We start from the raw sequence: 13,679 nt of genomic DNA on the forward strand, positions 1-13,679 counted from the left end.
CAGTATGAGCTGAAATTTATATTACACCACACGGTGTGAGCAGAAATTTATATTACACCACACAGTATGAGCAGAAATTTATATTACACCACACGGTGTGAGCGGAAATTCACATTACACAACACGGTGTGAGCGGAAATGTATATTACGCCACACAGTATGAGCTGAAATGTATATTACGACACACAGTATGAGCTGAAATGTATATTACGCCACACAGTATGAGCTGAAATGTATATTACGCCACACAGTATGAGCTGAAATTTATATTACGCCACACAGTATGAGCTGAAATTCACATTACACAACACGGTGTGAGTGGAAATTCATATTACGCCCCACTGTTTGAGCTGAAATATATATTACGCCACACAGTGAGCAGAAATTCACATTAAACTACACAGTATGGGCTGAAATTCACATTACACAACACGGTGTGAGCGGAAATTCACATTACACCACACTGTATGAGCTGAAATTCACATTATGCCACATGGTATGAGCGGAAATTCACATAACACCACACTGTATGAAATTAAATTTATATTTCGCCACACTGTATAAGCTGAAATTCACATTACACCACATTAGGCCACATGGTATGAGCTGAAATTCACATTAAGCCACACGGTATGATCCAAATACACATCATGCCACACATTATGAGCCAAGTTCACATTTTGCCACACTGTATGAGCTGAAATTCACATTTCAACACATGGTATGAACGTAAATTTACATTCCGCCACACAGTATGAGCCAAATACACATTACGCCACACAGTATGAGCTGAAATTTATATTATGCCACACAGTATGAGCCACAATTCACATTACACCACACAATATGAGCCGCAATTCACAATAGGCCACATGGTATGAGCGGAAATTCACATTACTCCACATGGTATGAGCTGAAATTTATTTTATGCCACACTGTATGAGCTGAAATTCACATTACGCCACATGGTATGAGCTAAAATTCACAGTACACCACACTGTATGAGCTGAAATTCACATTTCGCCACACTGTATGAGCTGAAATTCACATTATGCCACACGGTATGAGTGAAATACACATTTCGACACACGGTATGAACGTAAATTTACATTCCGCCACACAGTATGAGTCAAATACACATTATGCCACACTGTATGAGATGAAATTCACATTACGCCACAAGGTATAAGTGGGAATTCACATTATGCCACACAGTATGCCCCCAGCAGTGACAGATACCCTTAAAACCCCATTCAAGAAAGGGGACAGAAGGCACATAAGGGGGAGGAGCAAACACATAGGGTAGTGGTGGGTATGAGCAGATAGGGAATGTCTTCTGAGTGCCTCTGTCCATCCCAGCGAGGTGAAGCAAGGGATCAAGGGATAAGGAGGGAGCTGTCAGAGACTTTGGTGCGTGGCAACATAAGGAGTCAGGAGAGGGAGCAGAACTACTCCAAGTCCAGACTGAAGTTCCCTGGAAGGGGGGGAGCACACATCCCCAATGCTACCCTCTTACACCTGGATCTAATGAGCAACTGACAGGGGAAGCCACTGGTGATGATGATCACACTTGCACAGGCAGACATTTGCCTGCGGGTGAGAAGCAGGCTACAGCACCAGCAGATCCCTGTCAGTGGTAATTACTTCCCACCTAGTATGCGCCTCCTGCCTCTCTCGGGATCAGGTCCACCTGCTGCCCGCCTCCTCAGTCAGCCCGGCCTATCAGCACTGCAGCACAGCCGGCTGACTGAGAACACTGTGCCACCCCCTCAGCTCCGCCCGCCACGAGCCTTGTCAGTCAGCCCGGCCACCTAGCTGAGCTCCGGCGGATGGCTGATACAATAGCTGCCTGGCCCCACACCCAGATCCCTCATCAGCGGCCGCCTGTCACTTTGTGGTCCGGCCCCACAGCACACCCAAATGGATTCCTGGCTGTCATGCACATCTGACATGAGCCGGCGACTGCGGGGACAGCAGCAGACAAGTGGGGGAAGGGGAACACAAGTGTCTCGCCAGTGTCTGAAGCAGGTGGGGGAGGCCGTGTCAAACTGCTGCAGGGTATGTCGGAAAGCAGTGCCCTTATAAGTGGGTTGCCTTCAGCGCGTATCTTGCGTAATGATAGGGCCGGTCCCTGATCACTGTGCTGCGGCCGTAGCTTGTAAAAAGGGGGGGGGTTCACGGACATTAGAGGGTGCCTGTGCGCAGAAGGCACCCCCCGTGCGCACGTCTGCATACGACACGAAACATAAAGGAAGGAGGAACACATGACGGATAGTTTGAGTACATGAGTTGAGTACTGTACGAATGAGAATATGACTATGCGATTGGCGAATTAGCCAAGTTAGATGCCTGAGAAAGAAAACGATTTCTGTGTCTAGCAGTTCTCATGAGCCGCGAGCTGTACCGTCTGCCAGACAGCAGCAGCCGGAACAGGTCATGAGCAGAGTGGGAATGTTCATCAATGATCTTCCCCGCCCGCTTTGTAACCCTTTCCCGATAGATAGCTTCAACTGCCGGAAGATTTGTCCCTATGATTTTTTTCCCTTTACCCTTACAAATCGTTGTAGCCTATTTCTGTCGTGGGCTGAGGCAGAGTCAAACCACACTATCATCGAGGTGCAGAGAACAGATTGGATAATTGCTGAGTAAAAAAGGATCAGAAGTTCCTGCGGCAGTGTAAACTTCCTAAAATGATGTAAGACGTGCAGTCTCTACTGGGCTTTCCCCACAATGCCCTCGAGTAAAGCCCGTCAAAATGACGGACACCAGGGCCGGATTATATTAGGAGGGTGGTCGCTTCTCATACAGGAGCTGTCGGGTTTCTGGAAGTCCTGCTGCTGGGAACCGGGGCTCTGTCATGCTGAGTGTGTGTGCGAGATTGTGTGTGTGTGTGTGTGTGTGTGTGTGTGTCAGGGACGTGTGGTGAGGTAAATGGTTCAGGCAGCATTGGCTAGTACCAGAGCAAGATTTACACACAACACAATATATGAGCCCAAGGGTGCATGTGGGCATTATACACAAGTGCAGCGGTATATACATGTGGGCATTATACACCAGTGGAGCAGTATATAGATGTGGGCATTATATACAGGAGCAGCAGTATATACATGTGGGCATTATACACAAGTGGAGCAGTATATACATGTGGGCATTATATACAGGCGCAGCGATATATACATGAGGGAGTTATACACAGGTGCAGCGGTATATGCATGTGGGCATTATACACAGGTGCAGCAGTATATACATGTGGGCATTATACACAGGGGCAGCAGTATATACATGTGGGCATTATACACAGGTGCAGCAATATATACATGTGGGCATTATACACAGGTGCAGCAGTATATACATGTGGGCATTATACACAGGTGCAGCAGTATATACATGTGGGCATTATACATAGGTGCAGCAGTATATATACATGTGGGCATTATACACAGGTGCAGCAGTATATACATGTGGGCATTATACACAGGTGCAGCAGTATATACATGTGGGCATTATACACAGGTGCAGCAGTATATACATGTGGGCATTATACACAGGTGCAGCAGTATATACATGTGGGCATTATACACAGGTGCAGCAGTATATACATGTGGGCATTATACACAGGAGCAGCAGTATATATACATGTGGGCATTATACACAGGTGCAGCAGTATATATACATGTGGGCATTATACACAGGTGCAGCAGTACATACATGTGGGCATTATACACAGGTGCAGCAGTATATATACATGTGGGCATTATACACAGGTGCAGCAGTACATACATGTGGGCATTATACACAGCTGCAGCAGTATATACATGTGGCCATCATACACAGGTGCAGCAGTATATACATGTGGGCATTATACACCAGTGGAGCAGTATATAGATGTGGGCATTATACACAGGAGCAGCAGTATATACATGTGGGCATTATACACAAGTGGAGCAGTATATACATGTGGGCATTATATACAGGCGCAGCGATATATACATGAGGGAGTTATACACAGGTGCAGCGGTATATGCATGTGGGCATTATACACAGGTGCAGCAGTATATACATGTGGGCATTATACACAGGTGCAGCAGTATATACATGTGGGCATTATACACAGGTGCAGCAATATATACATGTGGGCATTATACACAGGTGCAGCAGTATATACATGTGGGCATTATACACAGGTGCAGCAGTATATACATGTGGGCATTATACATAGGTGCAGCAGTATATATACATGTGGGCATTATACACAGGTGCAGCAGTATATACATGTGGGCATTATACACAGGTGCAGCAGTATATACATGTGGGCATTATACACAGGTGCAGCAGTATATACATGTGGGCATTATACACAGGTGCAGCAGTATATACATGTGGGCATTATACACAGGTGCAGCAGTATATACATGTGGGCATTATACACAGGAGCAGCAGTATATATACATGTGGGCATTATACACAGGTGCAGCAGTACATACATGTGGGCATTATACACAGGTGCAGCAGTATATATACATGTGGGCATTATACACAGGTGCAGCAGTACATACATGTGGGCATTATACACAGGTGCAGCAGTATATACATGTGGCCATCATACACAGGTGCAGCAGTATATACATGTGGGCATTATACACAGGTGCAGCAGTACATACATGTGGGCATTATACACAGGTGCAGCAGTATATATACATGTGGGCATTATACACAGGTGCAGCAGTATATACATGTGGCCATTATACACAGGTGCAGCAGTATATACATGTGGCCATTATACACAGGTGCAGCAGTATATATAGGGGCGGATTGGCCCACCAGGACACCATGACGGATTACTATGGGCCGGTCCCATACCCCACTCAGTTAGGCTAATTTACACTCGGGATGGGCTGGCTCACACTGCTTCCAGTACTTGCGGTTCATTGGAATGCAATCCGGAAAATAGACTACTGGGCATTTCCAGGTGCCGCTAGCCGTGAAACGTAGTGAAGCTGGTTTACCAAAGTTAACCAGCCCAGCAGCATCCTCTCTCTGGCCCCGGCCAAAGGTCTCTTCAACGAGCCCAGCCCAGGAGCAGCAGCATAGCGATGGTCGGAGCCAGATCCGGCCCTAGCCAATATGATGCCCTAGGCAAGATTTTGGCTGGTGCCCCTTAGCATCACCACTAGTTCCGCCTCTGACAGTGCACCCCTTTCCCAGCACCATCACCCCTCATCCTCAGTCCTTATTTTGAGTTTCCTACCTCCTATATTTTAAATAAGAACAGTCGACGCACAGCCCAAAAAGGTGTGTTTTTGCTGGCAAGGGGCACGGCCACACAATAGTACCCACAATTCAAATTAGCGAGCCCGGCCCCAAAGCAGCAGCATAGCGATGGTCGGAGCTGGGTTCACTACACCCGCCGCCACCCTATCTCGCGCACTTTCACTGACCTGGCCAGAGCCACGACTGAACACTGCAGGGGAGCCGGCAGAGAGGTTATTTTTAATTACATTATTTGCATTATCATGATGGTGTAAGGGTTAGGGCATACCCGGTCACAGTGTATGGTTTGGGGACTGGACAGGAGCAGGATGTACCTTGTTCTCAGGATGTCAGCTGATCAGGCAGCAGCCGCACCCAGCCCTGGGACAATCTCTTCAGCAAAGTCCTTCAGCCCTATAGCTGCCCAATGTCTGTCCATGATGACGGGAATATTTATATAATGCGTTGGTACTATTTGTCTAATGAGGTGCTATACATGTAATGTGGTGCTAGTCGTATAATGCTGTGCTATACGTGTAGTGCGGTACTATACATGTAATGCGGTGCTAGTCATATAATGCTGTGCTATTTGTGTAGTGCGGTGCTATACATGTAATGCGGTGCTATTCGTGTAATGTGGTGCTAGTCATATAATGCTGTGCTATACGTGTAGTGCGGTGCTATACATGTAATGCGGTGCTATTCGTGTAATGTGGTGCTAGTCATATAATGCGGTGCTATACGTGTAGTGCGGTGCTATACATGTAATGCGGTGCTATACGTGTAATGTGGTGCTAGTCGTATAATGCTGTGCTATACGTGTAGTGCGGTGCTATACCTGTAATGCGGTGCTATTCGTGTAATGTGGTGCTAGTCATATAATGCGGTGCTATACGTGTAGTGCGGTGCTATACATGTAATGCGGTGCTATTCGTGTAATGTGGTGCTAGTCATATAATGCGGTGCTAAACGTGTAGTGCGGTGCTATACATGTAATGCTGTGCTATTCGTGTAATGTGGTGCTAGTCATATAATGCGGTGCTATACGTGTAGTGCGGTGCTATACGTGTAGTGCGGTGCTATTCGTGTAATGTGGTGCTAGTCATATAATGCGGTGCTAAACGTGTAGTGCGGTGCTATACGTGTAGTGCGGTGCTATTCGTGTAATGTGGTGCTAGTCATATAATGCGGTGCTATACGTGTAGTGCGGTGCTATACCTGCAATGTGGTGCTATTCGTGTAATGTGGTGCTAGTCGTATAATGCTGTGCTATACGTGTAGTGCGGTGCTATACCTGCAATGTGGTGCTATTCGTGTAATGTGGTGCTAGTCATATAATGCGGTGCTATACGTGTAGTGCGGTGCTATACATGTAATGCGGTGCTATACATGTAATGTGGTGCTAGTCATATAATGCGGTGCTATACGTGTAGTGGGGTGCTATACATGTAATGCTGTGCTATTCGTGTAATGTGGTGCTAGTCATATAATGCGGTGCTATACGTGTAGTGCGGTGCTATACATGTAATGCGGTGCTATACATGTAATGTGGTGCTAGTCGTATAATGCTGTGCTATACGTGTAGTGCGGTGCTATACCTGCAATGTGGTGCTATTCGTGTAATGTGGTGCTAGTCATATAATGCGGTGCTATTCGTGTAATGTGGTGCTAGTCATATAATGCTGTGCTATACGTGTAGTGCGGTGCTATACATGTAATGCTGTGCTATTCGTGTAATGTGGTGCTAGTCATATAATGCGGTGCTATACGTGTAGTGCGGTGCTATACCTGCAATGTGGTGCTATTCGTGTAATGTGGTGCTAGTCATATAATGCTGTGCTATACGTGTAGTGCGGTGCTATACCTGCAATGTGGTGCTATTCGTGTAATGTGGTGCTAGTCGTATAATGCTGTGCTATACGTGTAGTGCGGTGCTATACCTGCAATGTGGTGCTATTCGTGTAATGTGGTGCTAGTCATATAATGCGGTGCTATACGTGTAGTGCGGTGCTATACATGTAATGCGGTGCTATTCGTGTAATGTGGTGCTAATCATATAATGCTGTGCTATACGTGTAGTGCGGTGCTATACATGTAATGCGGTGCTATTCGTGTAATGTGGTGCTAGTCATATAATGCGGTGCTATACGTGTAGTGCGGTGCTATACCTGTAATGCGGTGCTATTCGTGTAATGTGGTGCTAGTCATATAATGCGGTGCTATACGTGTAGTGCGGTGCTATACATGTAATGCGGTGCTATTCGTGTAATGTGGTGCTAGTCATATAATGCTGTGCTATACGTGTAGTGCGGTGCTATACATGTAATGCGGTGCTATTCGTGTAATGTGGTGCTAGTCATATAATGCGGTGCTATACGTGTAGTGCGGTGCTATACATGTAATGCGGTGCTATTCGTGTAATGTGGTGCTAATCATATAATGCTGTGCTATACGTGTAGTGCGGTGCTATACATGTAATGCGGTGCTATTCGTGTAATGTGGTGCTAGTCATATAATGCGGTGCTATACGTGTAGTGCGGTGCTATACATGTAATGTGGTGCTATTCGTGTAATGTGGTGCTAGTCATATAATGCGATGCTATACGTGTAGTGCGGTGCTATACATGTAATGCGGTGCTATTCGTGTAATGTGGTGCTAATCATATAATGCTGTGCTATACGTGTAGTGCGGTGCTATACATGTAATGCGGTGCTATTCGTGTAATGTGGTGCTAATCATATAATGCTGTGCTATACGTGTAGTGCGGTGCTATACATGTAATGCGGTGCTATTCGTGTAATGTGGTGCTAGTCATATAATGCGGTGCTATACGTGTAGTGCGGTGCTATACCTGTAATGCGGTGCTATTCGTGTAATGTGGTGCTAATCATATAATGCTGTGCTATACGTGTAGTGCGGTGCTATACATGTAATGCGGTGCTATTCGTGTAATGTGGTGCTAGTCATATAATGCGGTGCTATATGTGTAGTGCGGTGCTATACATGTAATGCGGTGCTATTCGTGTAATGTGGTGCTAGTCATATAATGCTGTGCTATACGTGTAGTGCGGTGCTATACATGTAATGCGGTGCTATTCGTGTAATGTGGTGCTAGTCATATAATGCGGTGCTATACGTGTAGTGCGGTGCTATACATGTAATGTGGTGCTATTCGTGTAATGTGGTGCTAGTCATATAATGCGGTGCTATACGTGTAGTGCGGTGCTATTCGTGTAATGTGGTGCTAGTCATATAATGCGGTGCTATACGTGTAGTGCGGTGCTATACATGTAATGCTGTGCTATTCGTGTAATGTGGTGCTAGTCATATAATGCTGTGCTATACGTGTAGTGCGGTGCTATACCTGCAATGTGGTGCTATTCGTGTAATGTGGTGCTAGTCATATAATGCTGTGCTATACGTGTAGTGCGGTGCTATACCTGCAATGTGGTGCTATTCGTGTAATGTGGTGCTAGTCATATAATGCTGTGCTATACGTGTAGTGTGGTGCTATACATGTAATGCGGTGCTATTCGTGTAATGTGGTGCTAGTCATATAATGCGGTGCTATACGTGTAGTGCGGTGCTATACATGTAATGCAGTGCTATTCGTGTAATGTGGTGCTAATCATATAATGCTGTGCTATACGTGTAGTGCGGTGCTATACGTGTAGTGCGGTGCTATACATGTAATGTGGTGCTATTCGTGTAATGTGGTGCTAGTCATATAATGCTGTGCTATATGTGTAGTGCGGTGCTATACCTGTAATGCGGTGCTATTCGTGTAATGTGGTGCTAATCATATAATGCTGTGCTATACGTGTAGTGCGGTGCTATACATGTAATGCGGTGCTATTCGTGTAATGTGGTGCTAGTCATATAATGCGGTGCTATACGTGTAGTGCGGTGCTATACATGTAATGTGGTGCTATTCGTGTAATGTGGTGCTAGTCATATAATGCTGTGCTATATGTGTAGTGCGGTGCTATACATGTAATGCGGTGCTATTCGTGTAATGTGGTGCTAGTCATATAATGCTGTGCTATACGTGTAGTGCGGTGCTATACATGTAATGCGGTGCTATTCGTGTAATGTGGTGCTAGTCATATAATGCGGTGCTATACGTGTAGTGCGGTGCTATACATGTAATGTGGTGCTATTCGTGTAATGTGGTGCTAGTCATATAATGCGGTGCTATACGTATAGTGCGGTGCTATACATGTAATGCGGTGCTATTCGTGTAATGTGGTGCTAGTCATATAATGCGGTGCTATACGTGTAGTGCGGTGCTATACATGTAATGCGGTGCTATTCGTGTAATGTGGTGCTAGTCATATAATGCGGTGCTATACGTGTAGTGCGGTGCTATACATGTAATGCGGTGCTATTCGTGTAATGTGGTGCTAGTCATATAATGCGGTGCTATACGTGTAGTGGGGTGCTATACATGTAATGCGGTGCTATTCGTGTAATGTGGTGCTAGTCATATAATGCGGTGCTATACGTGTAGTGCGGTGCTATACATGTAATGCGGTGCTATTCGTGTAATGTGGTGCTAGTCATATAATGCGGTGCTATACGTGTAGTGCGGTGCTATACATGTAATGCGGTGCTATTCGTGTAATGTGGTGCTAGTCATATAATGCGGTGCTATACGTGTAGTGCGGTGCTATACCTGCAATGTGGAGCTATTCGTGTAATGTGGTGCTAGTCATATAATGCGGTGCTATACGTGTAGTGCGGTGCTATACCTGCAATGTGGTGCTATTCGTGTAATGTGGTGCTAGTCATGTAATGCTGTGCTATACGTGTAGTGCGGTGCTATACGTGTAGTGCGGTGCTATTCGTGTAATGTGGTGCTAGTCATATAATGCTGTGCTAAACGTGTAGTGCGGTACTATACGTATAATGCGGTGCTATACATGTGTCACGATATGTGTTATCAGTGCCCATTATTTACCAGCTAAGTGCCTTCTGAGACTGGCCCGGTGTTCCAGGCCCGGATTGCACCTGCGCTGTCTGCGGGCAGCGCGCTGCATATCTGTGTTTCAAAGTCCTTCTCTGTGATCGCAGCAGCGCTGACATGGCAACATTATTGTAAACATTCATCCGTTAAAAGTATGGCGTCTCCTGCTTCTGTGGCCTCCACCGCCATTACTGCCAATTCTCACATGTGGAATACAAACAGACTTTCCCTCCAGTTTCAAACATGGACGCAGCCATGTTTGTTTTGCATCACATGCTGTTTTCAGCCTATCTGCTGCAGTCTGGACTCTGTGTAATTATCCAGCCAATCCCTGCTCACCAGCTGGTATAAATATCCTGCTCTAGGGCTGAATAATCGTCAGTGCTTTGGTTGTCAATCCTGCATACATGTCTCTCCTGTTTGGTGAATTCTCAGCTTGCCTTTCCAGGGATTCCAGCTCCTGTGATTCAGCTTCTCCAAGATACCGGCACCATTACCATCTTGCGGTGCAGCCTGACTCCTGCAGTGTTCCAGCCCTGCTTCCTGGCTTTCTACAGCGATCCCGATACCGGCTTCCAGCGCAGGTTCTATTCTGCCTCCAGCTTCCAGCGGTATCCTGGCATCATTATTGTTTCCAGTCATCTACAGCATCGTACTCTAGCTCCTGTGGTAAAGTGTCACTGGCTTCCAGCTTCAGCGTGTTGTTCACATCGCTTTCAGCTTCCAGCAGTGATTGATCTTACCATCTGCCTACAGTGCTGCTTCATACCACCTTCAGCGGTATTCCTATATAGCTCTGCACTACTGCATCACTCTCTAGCTTCAAAGGTCCATTTGTCACTGGCTTCCAGCAGTGTTGGGTATTACCATCTGTCCTCAGCGGTATTCCTATATCGCTCTGCATTATTGCATCGCTCTCTAGCTTCAAAGGTACATTCATCATTGGCTTCCAGCTTCCAGCGTTCCCTCGCTTCCAGCAGTGTTGGGTGTTACCATCTGTCTTCAGCGGTGCTTCATCTCATCCCCAGCGGTATTCATATATCGCCCAGCATTTCATCCCAAACAACATTGGACCACAGTATCCATCGATGCTCACCATCGAACTGTTGCTCTAGTGGTGAGTTCAAGCACAGCTTTCCTCAAACCAGTTCCGTCCCGTAGTCTCTGGCAATTCTATCTACAATATTTCAACCTCAGTGTATCCGTGCCTATTCCAGTCTCCTGTTTACCACCTACTGTGCAATACTTGTTGTTCCTCTTTGCAGCGGTTAGCTGTGGCCAGGGACTTTCCAAATCCGGATTTAGGGAAGGACTTTGTTATCCTGTTCTGCATTGCCACAGTGGTAAATACCAGTTGCATTCCTAGGAACTGTACTGCATTTTTATCCTGCACTCACTGTTGAAGATAGCTCATTGCCAAAGAGTTATACTGTGTGTTCAATAAACTGACTGTTATAATTTTACTCCATTGTTGTGGTCACGCCTTCGGGTGCATGGTGTTCTAATCGTACTGTATGTCTAAGAACCTAATCTCACCTCCACGGTTCACTTACACACCAGCCCCTACAACTGAGGCTTCCCTCAGTCAGCTTCAGCCCTCAGTTGTGACAGTAAGCACTGACCATATGGATCCGGCCGGAGACCAGGCCCAAGCGACCAGCTCGATAGAACAACTTGCAGCCCGTCTAGAACATCAGGAGGCTGCACAGGGTCAAGTGATTCACTGTCTCCAGGACCTCTCCTCCCGGCTGGATGGGATACAAACAACCCTACGTGGTTCAGGGGCGTCCAGTGTGCTGACTACAGTACCTTCGGTGGTAACCCCACCCACCATTCCAGTTTCTGCTTCTCATCTTCATTTACCGACACCAGCCAAGTTCGATGGTTCCCCTAAAGCAGGAATGGGGAACCTTCGGCCTTCCAGCTGTTGTTGAACTACATATCCCAGCATGCCCTGCAACATTTTTTGCATGTCTAAATAGCAAAACTGTTGCAAGGCATGCTGGTATGTGCAGTTCAACAACAGCTGGAGGGCTGAAGGTTCCCCATCCCTGCCCTAAAGCCTGTCGAGGTTTTCTAAACCAGTGTGAAATTCACTTTGAGTTGCAGCCTGGCAACTTTCCAACAGACCGCACCAAGGTTGCCTACATCATCTCCCGCCTCAGTGGTCCTGCTCTGGATTGGGCCTCACCTCTATGGGAGAAGTCTGATGTCCTGCTTTCTTCTTATACAAATTTCGTGGCGACCTTCAGGCGCAGCTTCGATGAGCCAGGACGTGTGACATCTGCCTCCACTGATCTCCTCCGACTACGTCAGGGAACACGGACAGTCGGTCAGTATTTAGTACAATTCCAGATCCTTGCGTCTGAACTCTCATGGAATGACAACGCCCTCTACGCAGCTTTCTGGCACGGGTTGTCTGAGCTAATTAAAGATGAGCTCGCTACTAGAGACTTACCTTATAAAATTGATGAGCTCATATCCGTCTGCATCAGAGTTGATCTCAGATTCTGTGAAAGGGCAATTGAACGAGGAAGGTCCACACTTCCTAAAACTTCCAGTGTTATGCCTCCTCGCCAGTTATCTCCACCTAAAGATGAGCCCATGCAGATCAACCGCTCACATTTGTCTCCTGCAGAGCGTAGAAGACGCTTATCAAAACACCTGTGTCTATATTGTGCTGCTTCATCTCATGTCATCATCGCTTGTCCGAAGCGTCAGGAAAACTCCAAATCCTAGCCAATCAAGGAGAGGGTCGGCTAGGAGTAATGAATTCCTCTCCATCTTTATGTGACTTTAACCTTCCAGTTTCTCTTCAAGTATCTCAGAGCTTCAGGAATCTCATCGCTCTATTGGATTCTGGAACAGCCGGAAACTTTGTGACTGCGGAGTTCATTAAGTGGTGGTCCCTACCCACCGAGAGACTCTCATCCTCCATATGCCTGACTGCGGTGGACTGCTGCAGGATTTCCGACGCAGTCATTAATCTCAAGACCCTGCCTATTCGTCTGAAGGTAGGAGCTGTTCACTCCGAGTTGATTTCTTTCCTGTTCATTCCAAAAGCCACACATCCCATGGTTCTAGGCCTTCCATGCCTTCATCTCCATAATCCACAAATTGATTGGAAGACTATGCATATCTTGACATGGGGTCCTTCCTGTTCAGAGACTTGTCTTCAAAAGGTACTTCCAGCTCGCACCTCTTCTTCCAAGTCTACAGATGTTCCACCTTCACCATACCAAGATTTCACTGATGTTTTTAGTAAATCCTCGGCAGATATTCTTCCTCCCCATAGGGAATGGGATTGTCCCATTGATCTCATTCCAGGGAAGTCTCCACCTCGAGGACGCACCTATCCGTTGTCGCTTCTAGAGACCCACTCCATGGAGGAGTATATAAAAGAAAACCTTGCCAAGGGTTTCATTCAACCTTCCTCCTCACCGGCTGGTGCAGGCTTCCTCT

The 13,679-nt window shown here is 46.5% G+C and overlaps 1 protein-coding gene across 2 annotated transcripts in view; it reads right to left on the bottom strand.

Annotated features, from left to right (window-relative positions):
* Nucleotides 1–13,679, bottom strand: part of LOC135056909 (rap1 GTPase-activating protein 1-like) — a 311,987-nt gene that overhangs the window by 137,015 nt on the left and 161,293 nt on the right. The gene's annotated exons all lie outside the window — the stretch shown is intronic.

This window comes from Pseudophryne corroboree, chromosome 3 (genome assembly GCF_028390025.1).
Source record: "Pseudophryne corroboree isolate aPseCor3 chromosome 3, aPseCor3.hap2, whole genome shotgun sequence".
NCBI classification, from domain to species: domain Eukaryota; kingdom Metazoa; phylum Chordata; class Amphibia; order Anura; family Myobatrachidae; genus Pseudophryne; species Pseudophryne corroboree.